This window comes from Dama dama, chromosome 21, assembly GCF_033118175.1.
Source record: "Dama dama isolate Ldn47 chromosome 21, ASM3311817v1, whole genome shotgun sequence".
NCBI lineage: Eukaryota > Metazoa > Chordata > Mammalia > Artiodactyla > Cervidae > Dama > Dama dama.
In genome coordinates, this window is record NC_083701.1 from 17,348,894 (window position 1) to 17,362,166 (window position 13,273).

At 46.8% G+C, this 13,273-nt stretch overlaps 1 protein-coding gene across 4 annotated transcripts in view; it reads right to left on the reverse strand.

The window, feature by feature from the left end:
• The window catches only part of ZHX2 (zinc fingers and homeoboxes 2), a 175,763-nt gene that overhangs the window by 63,315 nt on the left and 99,175 nt on the right, over positions 1–13,273 (reverse strand). The window contains exon 3 of one of the 4 annotated variants that reach the window (XM_061123274.1): positions 12,439–12,494. The exons of the other annotated variants lie outside the window; for them this stretch is intronic. The gene's annotated coding sequence lies outside the window, so the exon portion shown is untranslated. The remainder of the gene's footprint in view (positions 1–12,438; positions 12,495–13,273) is intronic. 4 annotated transcript variants of the gene reach the window in all.

The following is a 13,273-nucleotide window of genomic DNA, read 5'->3' on the forward strand; positions in this document are numbered from 1 at the left end:
CGCCACCCCTCTATGGCTAGACTCTTATGTTGTCTTCAGTTACTCATGAATTCTGCACTGAACATAGTTGTAAATGTAACAGATCCCTGAGCTGTAAGCTCTCAGGAAACATTCGCTAAATTCTTAGCTTCCTTATCTAGCTTTATTTAACTGATGGCTTCTATTCAATTCCTATTGCGCGTCAGTCACTTAGTCGAGTCCGACTCTTTGCGACCCCATGGACTGCAGCCCACCAGCTTCTCTGTCCATGGAATTCTCCAGGCAAGAATACTGGAACTTTCCAACCCAGGGATTGAACCCTGGTCTCCTGCATCGCAGGCAGATTCTTTACTGTTTGAGCTACAGGAAAGTCTGTATTCAATTCCTCTTGCTACCGTTCATTTCAAAGAGCTAGAGTTAACTATGTCTCAGACTCTCAGCCATGGTGAAAATTGGTTACATTCATGGTCCACTGATGATAGTTACCTAATCCAAGATTGAATTTGGGTTTAGACAGATAGGGCTTCCCCAGTGGCTCAGATGGTAAAGAATCTACTTGCAATGCAGAAGACCTGGGTTCAATCCCTGGGTCAGGGAGATCCCCACTCCAGTATTCTTGCTTGGGAAATCCCATGGACAGAGGAGCCTGGCAGACTACAGTCCATGGGGTCACAACAAGTCAGACACAACTGAGTGACTAACACACATAATTTTATTTTTAAACTTTAAAAAATTTTTTGACTGTGCTGGGTCTTTATTGCTTCGTGCGGGTTTCTCTAGTTGTCATCACAACTAGAGTAGCAGGGGCTACTCTCTAGTTGTGGTTTGCTGGCTTCTCATCGCAATGGCTTTTGTTGCAGAGCACAGGCTCTAGGCTCATGGGCTCAGTAGTTGCCCCTCGGCGTGTGGGATCTTCTCAGACCAGGGATCAAACCCATGTCCTCTGCATTGGCAGGCAGATTCTTTACCACTGAGCTACCAGAGAAGCCCACCACTGGGCTCTCTAACATAGCCTTTTCTACATGCCAGGCATTGTTCGAAAAGCCTTATGTGTATGAACCCTCCAAACAACTGCGTGATGTACGTACCACTTCTAACAACCGCCTGAGGTAGGTACCCTTTCTGCCTCTGAGGAAACAGAGGCACAGGGAGACCGTGTAATTTGCCCACAGTCACACAGCTAGTATGAGCAGAGTTGGATCGGAAGCTAGGCCACGTGGCAAAGAACCATTATGTCTTGCTTGCCTGACTCCTCCTAATGGCCCTAAGCCTCTCTGGGGACAGAGCTCCATCTCATTCATGTTTGTATCCTTACCAGCTACTGTAGCGCAGGCACACAGTAAGCCTGGAACACATGCTGGATCATTTGGATTCCCTTGGGAGGGCAGTCCACTAGCCACCTGCCCTGTCCCAGCTATATTCTGAGTTCATGAAGCCCCTTGAATCTGCAGCTGATCTAAAGTAGATTGATGCCAGGCTGCAGGCTTCTCATTTTGTTTTATGCACAGAATACAAATTCAAGGGGGTATAGAGCTATGAATAATTTCTACTGGAGCAGACTTTTTCCATCTGGGGACCTGAGTTTTCAAGTAACTTGGTCCTAGAAATAGGAGGCTGGCAAATGCGTTTTTAGCACCATTTTCTGAGTCCAGTGGTGACTTGAAAGACTTATCAAAGTGGGAGGAAGGCACCAACGTAAGCCAGTGGTTCTCCACATGGATGAGTCTGTCTCCTGGAGGATGTCTGGCAGCATCTGAAGGTGGTTTTGGCTGTCACAACAGCCGGGGGCGGGGGCACTATTGGTATCTCAAGGGTCGAGGCCAGGGGGTACTGCGTCATCCTACAGTGTGAGGATAATCCATCAGGACAAAGAGTTAGCCAGCCCCAAATGTCAATAGTGCTGAGGTTGACAAATCCCAATGAGCCAAGCGGCCCTCCAACCTGCATGTACAAGAGGTTTTAAAGAGGAAGCACTGTTCAACAATTAAATTAGGTTTTATGAGACTTTATTCACAGACAGCAGGCATCAATCACTGGGGAAAAAAATAGAAGGGTGCCTTCTATGCCAAAGCTTTGTTTGGGCGCATATTCTGAGGCGGTGCTTTGAGAAGTAAGGTCCTAAGGACCTCCTACCGCAAAGCCACCAGGGAAGCTTATTAAATGCAGATTCCAGGGCCTCCCTCAAACCCACTGTATTAGGCTCTCTTTGTGAGAATATGAGGGATCTCTGGTTTTAGGACACCCCAAAGTCATTCGTGTGCACACTGACATTTTTCTTTCATTCTTCCAGAAATAGGGGAGATAAATTGGGGGGTGGGGGAGGAGTGTGGCAGACCGACCATATGCAAGATGGTTTTTAGAAAAGTTAACTAAAAATGCTCACATTCTAGCATGGTTCCTCTAACTTCAGTCATCTGCACCACACTGCTGTGAGTTATGCCCTAGACAAATACCACCCATTCTCTTTTCTTAATAAAAGAAATTGTTTTGCAAAGTCTAGCATCATTCTAAGCAGTAATACGTATCACAACAGGTTACAACATAACACAGGTTATCTTTTTTCCTATTACTCTTGAGAATATATACCTAACTGTGAAAATTACCAATATCCATCCAGGTCACTTAAAATCAGCATGCGGTATATGTAAGAGGCAGTGCCTTATGGCACAGCAATTACTGTCTGCCAGGAGAATGCTGATAACAGCGCCTGCAAGCTCTGTAAGGCAGACACGCATGGCTCTTCATTTGGAACCTCCTTCTCAGACATGGATGACAACCCCTGATGCTTCCTGGAGGAGGAGGAGTAGAGTGGGCAATGGCGTTTGCACCTGACCGTGACATTGTGGCCTCATCCGCAGCTGCCAGCTCCCATCTATGAGCCTTTGAAAACAACCAACTTAAACCCAGCATGGGGACAAAATGAAGCACCAATACATTTTGACTCTCAGAAACTGGAACCCACATGTTTGATGAGCAGAAGTTACGCTACCACCATAAACTGATCATCTTTCCATTTTGAGTGCCCCCTGCTTTTTAGGGGGTGGGGGACAGAGGGAAAAGCCTGGTACACTGAAGGCTACAAAACAATTCATGTCTCTGCAAAAATCTGAACAAATATCCACTGCTTTTCACTGACATCTTTTCCCAAAAAGCCTAAACTTGACACAACGTTAGTTTTATCTGGGCTCTGTGCCCAGCCCACCTTGCTACAAACGCAGCAAATACCGCACGGAATTATTGAGTGCGCCTGTACTACCTAACACCACTTTATTTCTGTCTTTCCTTCCAATTTGCATCAAGCTGGTGGCATAATTTCCACCTCAGGTGAAAGCTCTTTGCCTTCGTTATTTCCTACTTGAAATACATTGATTTTCCATGTAAGTCAGGAGATGGGGAAGTGGCATGGGAGGTGTGACTGTGGAATTGGGTTAAGAGGAGGGAAAGACATCACATTCTAGACTCAGGTAAGACGGATGCAGAGAGAGAGAGAAAACAAGACATGTGAGAGCATTTCTGTTTGGGGACTCAGACAGGAGTGGTTCTGAATGAGGCCATAAATGAACACCCTCTTGCTCCAGCCTCACAAGGGCTTATTTAAGCAGCTCCTTTCTTTGTGCTGTTGGAAACCATGCCCGTTTGGCTCCAACCGGAAAGACAAGGCAGGGTATGAACAAATAGTTAACAACTAGGTTCCATGTGCTGAGGGCAAATTCTCACTCCCATTGAGCAGAAGTGGGGAAGAAAAGCAGTGAAAATGTATATCAGGAGTCTGGGGAGGGAGGTCCAAGAGAAGAGGGATATGTGTATACTTACAGCTGATTCACTTTGTTGTATTTCAGAAACCAACACAGCACTGTATGCTTAGTCGCTCAGTCGTGTCCAACTCTTTGTGACTCCATGGACTATAGCCTGCCAGGCTCTTTTATGCATGGAATTTTGCAGGCAAGAATTTTGGAGTGGAGTACCAATTCCTACTCCATGGGATCTTCCCGACCCAGGGATGGAACCTGCATCTCCTGTGTCTCCTGCATTTTGAGGTGGATTCTTTACACTCTGCCACCTGGGAAGCCGAAAGGCAACTATGGTGGTGGTGGTTGGTGGTTTAGTCCCTAAGTCATATCTGGTTCTTGGGATCCCATGGACTGTAACCTGCTAGGCTCCTCTGTCCATAGGACTTTCCAGGCAAGAATACTGGAGTGGGTTGCAACTGTACTGCAATGTAAAAAAACATGTATGTCAGGAAGAAGTGCTTACAGTGCTGTGGGAGAGGGTTAAGAGGCAGATGAGTGGGTCTGTGTAGGAGATACAGAAAGACTGTAGCTCAGGGCGGGGAAGATAAAAATATCCAAGATGCTCCCAGCCCTCCAGCCCTCTGGAAATTTGGAATTCCACGAGGGTGTGGCCGAGAACCTGCACTCACAGAGCTTGGTGCTTTGGCCCCCGTAGGGATTCGGTACAGGTGTGCTGAGCAGATGGCTGTTCTGTGGATGGAACCCCCTAACCCTGGATACCCAGGACTTCTGTAAAAGTGTGAGATGATCCAGGGAGCAAGTACTGGACAAGTCTGTGCAAAACCACCACTCGACTGGAAGAACGAGGCTGGGAACAGGTCCTACTGGGCCAGGGCGGGTAGAGTAGCCTCAGGACCAGCCTGCCTGGGCACGCATCCTGGCTGCTCTCTGGGGAGTCACCTCCATGAGTCACATGGCTCCCCTGCACCTCAATTTTCTCATCTGTGCAAAAAGATCATGATAAGGGGGTCTGTCCCACAGGATCCTTGTGCAGCTTTAAGGGAGTTAAGACCGGAAAGTGCAGAGAACAGGGCTTGGCACACAGGGCGCTAAATAAGTGTCAGCTGCTCTCATTTTTCTGTGGGCAGGATAGACTGGGTTCATTTGGTTCTATTTAGACTAGAAGCAAAAAATGGCCTACAGTGTGCAGCCTGTGATGCATGAAGGCAGGGAGGAAAAAAATCCAGAAGCAGGTTGATCAGGCTAAGTTCTGTCTTTGACATTGGGAATTCAAGCCTACAAACTCCACTCTTTTCAAAAGAGTTGACTCAGTATCTTTTCATCCATTTTTAGATCCTTTTCTAAAAGTGAATAGTTAGTGACATCACTATTACCATAATGGACAGTAGCACTTTTCTTCTGATGGTTAATACCACTCCCACTACCATCACGACCTGTCCCTGAGGCTTTTTCTACTGTTTCCTCATCTCCCATTTTTAAGTTTTCTTGGCTGTTTGCCAGAATGAAAAGAGCTTTGGAATAAAAACGACCTGGCTTGCTAACTTCATAGCTGCGTAGCCTTGGATTAGCCACTCCCCCTCTCTGAGCTTCAGTTTCCTCATCTGTAAGATGGGTTTCTGATAACAACTGGGGATGACTACACAAAGTGCCTGGGAAGGGCTTGTCACATGCATGGTGATGCTGAATACACAGTGGCTTGTTGTCACAGGGCGGACAAGCCAGCGGGCACCCATCGCTGCCATCCCTTGGAATGAAGGTCCTGAAATGTACCGTTCACTTGAAGAGGATGGGCAGCTATGACTTTTCATGAGTTTAGGCTTGCAGGTGAACAACCTGAGATCTCAAAAAAGCCCAAACGTGGCCTTGCAGTGACTTGACCACTACACCTGGCAAGAGGACCCAACCTGTCTTCTGCACAGTGGACGGGACTTGTCCCTGCATCTAGACTGGTCATCTCCTGGCCCATACTCCCAGTTGTTCTGGTTAAACAAAACTGACTTGGGTTTGAGACAGGAGGTTTCACCACTGTCTGAAGGAAAAACAAAATCTTACTTCTTTGTCAGAAAAACACAAAAATCACTCCATGTATGAGGCTGTGTCCTGGAATGAGAACCTGCTCTTTAGCTTTCTTGTTCTTTCAACAATCTACTTCAGTCAATGGAAATGAAATTGCTCCTTTAAATTTCTAAATGTCGTATTAAAAAAACAAAACAAACAGACAAAGCAGAAACCTCCCAGCCTGAAGGCTATAAATCCCACATTGAATAGTGGGACACGATGTTTTCCAGAAACAATAGGCTTGATTTTCAGAGTAAGAAATGTAATCATTAGGACCATCTCAGAATATCAGGGTTTTGCTGCACTTTTGAAGGAAGGAACAAAGTTAAGGTGCTGGACGCAGGGGGGTCACAGTGGTTAGCACTGGAATAAGATTACTTAATTCTAGTGAACAGCCCTCTCATTATGTGCTATATTTTTCCCATTTCATAGATGACAAAACTGAGGCACAGTGAGGTCAGTAACTTGCTGAAGGTGATATAACCAGTGTATTTTTAAAATGTATTCATTTATTTATTTTTGGCTGCACTGGGCCTTCATTAACACGTGTGGGCTTTCTCTAGTTGCGGTAAGCAGGGGCTACTCTCTTGTTGTGGAGCATAGGCTCTAGGGTGTGAGGGCTTCAGCAGTTGTGGCGTACAGGCTTAGTTGCCTTGTGGGATCTTCCTGGACCAGGGATCGAACCCGTCCCCCTGTATTGGCAGGTGGATTTTTAACCACTGAGTCACCAGGGAAGACCCAGGACATCAGGTTTTAAAGCATGTTCCCATACGCTGGCTGTTTGGAAGGCCATCCAACCTTGTTAATTTCCTCTCCAACTCACTGCCATGGAAACAGACTCAGAGGGGTTAAACAACTTCTCTGAGGTCACACCCGTTAACTCCTAATCCCCAGGCAGTCCTCTCCTTGATGTCCTGTAATCAAATCTACACAAAGCCAGGGGAGGGTGGAAGGAAGCTTCAGACATCAACAAAATTCTCTCCTTTCCTAGCACTGGGCTCAGACCTGGGGAGATAGTCCCTCACAGCAGAGCAGGGACTGGCATCAGAGCCAGCCAAGTGGCGCTGTGACCCTGCCCAAGTGACTTACTGTCTCTGAGTCTTGGTGTCCTGGTCTATAAAATGGTGTAACAGGAGGTGCTAGTCATAAAAGAGCCCACCTGCCAATTCAGGAAATAGAAAGAGACATGGGTTCGATCCCTGGGTTGGGAAGATCCCCTGGAGGAGGAAATGGCAACCCATTCCAATATTCTTGCCTAGAGAATGCCAAGGACAGAGGAGCCTGGTGGGCTGCAGTCCATGAGGTCACAAAGAGTCAGACACGACAGAAGCAACTTAGCACGCATGCATGCAGTGACTTTGCCTGACTTTGCCTGTTCATGGCTAGATCCCCAGTTGCATAGTATCTGGCCATAGTAGATGCCCAATAAATGTTTTTTAAAAGCATGAATAGATAAATGAACCAAAGAAGCCCCACTTCACAGTGTTTCTGTAGGAATTAAATGAGACACTGCATGCATGGTGCAAAAAATGGAGAACAAGTGCTCAAAACATGCCAATCACCTCCATCATTGTGTCACAGGCGTTCATATTCATTATCTTGATTTATCCTCCCCAGAATCCCATGAAATAGGTTTGGCTATGCCCATCTGATGCAAAGGGAAACCAGAGAAGAGGGCAGAGAGTGAAAGAATTCTTAGAGAAGAGCTCATCCCTTTTAATAAAAATTGTACCTTCAATAAAAGGGTCACAGAAAAGAGCTATACAAGAGCTGTGGGAATTGGGCTTCGGATCCAGACTGGTGAGTGTCTCTGCCTCCCTCCTGAGTCCTCCTCCTCCGAGGGGGCATCCCAGGACCTGGAAGGGTGGGCCCCCACCCCTGCATTTGCCATTGGCCCCTCCTGTCTGCAGAGAGCTCCGGCCGAGACAGAGTGCCCAGCTGTGCTCTCACCGACGAGAAGAGTAATCCTGATGAATTACAGCCTGACGACTCACTGATTGCAGGAGAGAGAAATTAAGAGTGAGATGATTGAAACTCTTCATAAAGCTTGTTCTTTGGGGGAGGGTCTGACTTGGCAGGTGGGAGGACTGAGGCTCTTCCTGGGATCTGATGGGAGATTTTTAAAGATGGTCCTGATGGTCACACTGCAGAAGACTCTCCTCGGTGTGTACACTGGTCAGAGCATTTTCCACACAATCTCAAAACTGCCTGGCTGCTAGATTGTGGGCACCTAAAGGGCACCCACCTTACTGCCCTGTTGCCTCACAGCTAGCATGCTGAACGCGTGTGTGTGTCTGAGTGCGTGTTAGTTGTTCAGTCGTGTCTGACTCTTTGTGACCCCAATGGACTGTAGCCCACCAGGCTCCTCTGTCCATGGGATTTTCCAGGCAAGAATACTGGAGTGGGTTGCCATGCCCTTCTCCATGAGATCTTCCCGACCTGGGGATTGAACCCAGGTCTCCCAAATGTAGGCAGATTCTTTACCATTTGAGCCACCAGATATGAAATGTCTGGTCCATATCGGAGACATAAGGAGTCTAAGTGCTAGTGAGATGAACAGCAAAACAGCAGAAAGAAGCAGGAAAAAAAATGCTACAGGGTGAGAACACACAGATTTGTTTATGAATTCCAACTGTAAAAGGAAATACAGAAATTGATGGCTGATACGCGAGCCATGCAAAGCCAATTATGCTGGAAGTAATCCCAGCAGCCACACCCTCTTCCTGTGCAGCTCAGCAAGCATCTCCCGCAGCGCCTCTGAAGAGAAGCCAGCTCCCCTGCAGAAGCCTCACCCCCAGGTGTCCCTTCTTCCGAAAGCGCCTTTCCCCACCTAATATAATTGCAAATGTCCTCGCCAGGGCTCACACCTCCCCTATGATGCAATTACTCTTGGCTCTTCAGTCTGCCCCCACCTAAGTGCCCCCTTTAAAGAGACAGGGGAGGGCAACAGGGAGACATGTGTCAACATGAATTGTCATTTAATGTAGCTCCTTGGTGATGGCCCTGGGGAGGGGGATGAGAGGAATCAACGTGGGGGTGTTGAAAAACAATATATGAGAATGAAGGACAGATGCTGAAGCTACCATACTTTGGCCACCTGCTGCGAAGAGCCAACTCGTTGGAAAAGACTCTGATGTTGGGAGAGATTGAGGGCAGGAGGACAAGGGGATGACAGAGGATGAGATGGTTGGATGGCATCATTGACTCAATGGACACGAGTCTGAGCAAGCTCTGGGAGATAGTGAAGGATAGGGAAGCCTGGTGTGCTGCAGTCCATGGGTTCGCAAAGAGTCGGACACAACTGAGCAACTGAACAACAGAACAACAATCTGAAGTCTTCTGGAATGGACAAAAAATAATGCCTCTCTGGATTTTCTGCCCTTGGCTGAGACTCAAAGTAGCTCTATTAACTCATTCAGAGCGGTGCCATTCAAGCACTTCTTGAGGACACACTCTGTTAGGCATGGTTTCCAGACACAGAGAGGACCAGAAATGATCAGGACAACATCCAGGTCCTCATGTGGGTTTCTCTGTGAGTGAGTGGAGGACTAGGGTGAAGATAACTAAGATGGATTTAAATAAAAAAAGGAGGGGCAAGGTAGAACTGAGAAAGTGGCTTGAGAGAGAGGAATGCCACCTTGCCTCCCATGCATGACATCACCTTATAGAGGATGGGAAGATGCAAGGTGCGGCAGCTGGAGGGAGTCCTCAGGACAATTCATTCTCGCACCTTCTGAAAGAGGCAAGTGTCTGTTTCTGGTGTCTGAAAGCAGCAGGCATTGATGCTGTCTGCGGGGCTGGAGGCGGCTCTTTGGGATCATGGGTTGCTCATGCTCATTTAAGAGTGTGATGGCTGCTGCTGGGTCCTCGTATTCCCCTTTGAACGGAGACCACCTCTGGAGAAGCGGGGGTGGAAGGGGGACTTCTGCAGCTGGCTGGGAACCCGCCATGCAACTTTTGGGGAGAGAAGCAAGCCAGGACCACCCAGGATGGAGGCTGGCTTCAGCTCTCAGGCTGGCCAGGGCCCGAGGGAAACACTGGTTGGCCTGGGTCACTGCTGCACACTACCCCGTGATGAACCCTGGTGGGCAAGCAGGGTAGAGGGTGGCAACGCCCACAGGAAGAGACCCAGACACGAGGCGGGGGCCGTGGACAGGGGACGCTGGGAAAACCTTCCTGAGCCCAGGCCACCAGCTCCAGGCAGCTCCAGAGGATGTGGCTCCTTGCCCTTTTCCTCTGTTTTCTTCTGACACTTTCTTTTTTTCCCCCTCTCTTTCATTTGTGTATTTTCTTTTTTTAAAACGAAGATAACACTGGTTTATAACATCACATAGGTTTCATGTGTACAACATTATTATATTTCCATTTCTGTATATACTACAGGGTGCTCACTACCAAAAATTTAGCTTCCATCCATCACCCTACAGCTGATCCCCTTTACCCATTTCACCCTCCCTGCTACCCTTCCAGACCAAGCAAAAACAAACATGGAGATATAGAGTGGTTGTTACTAGAGGGGAAGGGATATTTTCATTTATTGATGCATTTCTTCCTTCCTCTTTCCTTCTATCTAGTTACACTCACCAATCGCCCCCGTTTCGCTTCCATTTCTCTCTCTGATGCACACCACACACACAGAACACGCATGACACACACACACATGCGTGCACAATGGCAGAGCACAACGTCAGGCTCATGGGCCCCGCAGTTCATTAGATCTGATTCACATCTCGCCTCTAGTGCTCTGTGACACAGCTCACATGACTGAACCTGAGTGGCCATTTCCTTGTCTTATAAAATGATGATGACGCTAGGACCTTCTTCCTAGGGCTGTGGTGGGGACCAAATCTCTACGGCTCAACACTGTACCTTTTTGGACCTGAGTGAGTGCTGTTTGAGAGCTGCCGTTCCTTCCCAGGTCTTCTGTTAGAGCCTCGCCCACAATAATGACAGTAACAAAATTTTATGATGTGTTTGCTGCTTTGGAAGCACTCAGTACGTGTTAGCTATTAGAATGAGTAATTTTGTTAATTCTGTTATATATCATATTGCCCAAATTAACTTAAAAAATTCATAGACTAATATTCAGGGCAGGGTTCCCCCAGTGGCTCAGCAGTAAAGAATCTGCCCTCAATGCAGGTGACACCAGTTCAATCCCTGGGTTGGGAAGATCCTCTACAGGAGAAAATGACAAACCATTCCAATATTTCTGCCAGGAAAATGCCACGGACAGAGGAGCCTCACGAACTATAGGCTGTGTAGTTGCAAAGAGTTGGATGCAACTGAGTGACTAAGTATGTAATATTTAGGGCAGTTTTAGTTTTATAGAAAAAAATGTGCAGAAAATAGAGTTTCCACATCCCTCCTCACCTCTCTTCCCCTAGTTTCTCCTACTATTAACATCCTGCACTAATATGGTATATTTGTCACAACTGATGAACCGATATTGATCCAACAAAACTGATCATTAACCAAAGTCCACAGTTTACAGTAGGGTTCATGCTTTGTATTGTTCATTTAATGGGTTTTGACAAATCTATGACACATGTCCACCGTCACAGTCTCATGCAGAAGACTGTCGCCACCATAAAAACCCCCTGTACTGCACATATTCACCCCTCCCTCCCGCCAACCGCTGGCAACCCCTGACCTTTCTGCTGTCCCTCTATTTGTGCCTTTACCAGAATGTGCTAGAGCTGGCCTCATACAATATGGAAGCACGCTGGATTGTCTTCCCTTACTAAGATGCATTTCAGTTTCCTCCATGTGTTTTCTTGGCCTGAGAGCTCATTTCCTTTTGTGGCTGAGTAACACCCCACTGTGTGGATGCACCATGGTTTGTTTATCTAGGTACCTACAGAACGGCATTTCAGTTGCTTCCAATTTTTGGCACATGTTGCTTAACTTTTAATGGCATTTTTGTGCATTTTAATTAAAAGAAATATTTCCCTGAAACTGGCAGCCTTTCAGACATGCTGCTATAAATGTATGCACACTTAACTCTTCACCAATGCCTTCTAAGTATATAGAGCAAGAAACTCCTCTATCAGGTATAGACACCAGCAGAGCCCACCAGGCCACAAAGCCCATGCTCTGAACCACAGGATTTTACAGAGGCCTGAATAGGGTTAACCATTTCCCCGCAGCATGGGATGTCTGTATTTAAAATCAGGATTTCTCCCATAATTCATGCACCTCAGTGTTCATTGCACCTCATCAAAAGATACATGCACCTTAATGTCCATTGCAGTACTATTAACTGTTCATTATTCACCATAGCCAAGACATGGGAGCAAATTAAATGTCCATCAACAGATGAACATAAAGATGTCACTCAGACACACACACAGTGGAATACTACATGCCCATGAAAAAGAATGAAATCATGCCATTTGCAACAACATGGATGGACCTAGAGATTATCATACTAAGTAAATCAGAGAAAGACAACTGTCATATGCTATCGCTTGTATGTGGAATCTAAAAAAAATGATACAAATTAACTTCTACTAGTAAACGAGTAGAAGACCCACAAACATAGAAAACAAACTATGGTTATCAAAGGGGAAGGGGGGAGGGATAAACTAGGAATTGGGGCTTAACATATACATGCTACTATATGTAAAATAGATAACCAATAAGTACCTACTTTATAGCACAGGGAACTGTCCTCAATATGCTGCTATAATCTATAAGGGAAAGAATCTGTAAAAGAAAAAATACATAAAATCTGAATCCCTTTGCTGTACTCCTGAAACTAACATAACATTGTAAACCAGCTACACATCAATAAAATACAAGAAATAAAAGAAATTATGTTATGCCAACTGAGGGAAAAAATCAGGATTTCTGAGCTTTGGCACAGCTGACCTTTAGGTCAGCTCACTCTCTGTTGAGGGGGCCATCCTGTGTGTTGTAGGGTGTTCAGCAGCATGCTGAAATCCTTCACCCAGTAGATGCCAGGAGCAACCCCCGTCCAGCTGTGACAACTGAACATGTCTGCAGACCTTGCCCATGTCCTCTGCGGGGACAAAGCTGCCCCTGCCTCCTCCCACTGCTGAAAAGCACTGTTTAAAATATGTTGTTATTGTCAGGGCTGTTACAGTGAAGACTTTCAATGCCACTCCAAACCTCCAACGCGACACTGCACCTCCTAAGAGGGGCCCTTCCTTTACTGAGCAGGACAAAGATGCCCGGCCTCCTGATGTCCTCTGTATTCATTCTCGTTGGGTGTGTCTGCGTGAATCACAGCCACATGCTGTCACTGTGCAGATGGGCCCCTGGGTGGTTCCTCTAGAAATAAGAAATTCAACATCTCGGTGCTATGACGCTGTCGCTGACTTGCCAAGCACTGTACTGCTCATGGCTCAGGCCTGTCTCCTAACTGCAATCTGGTGACTTCTTCATGAGCCAGCAAGGTCTCAGCAGTGGAGTCCAGACAGGCAAGAACCCCCCCTTCCCCTTACCCCAGCCTATTCTTCAGC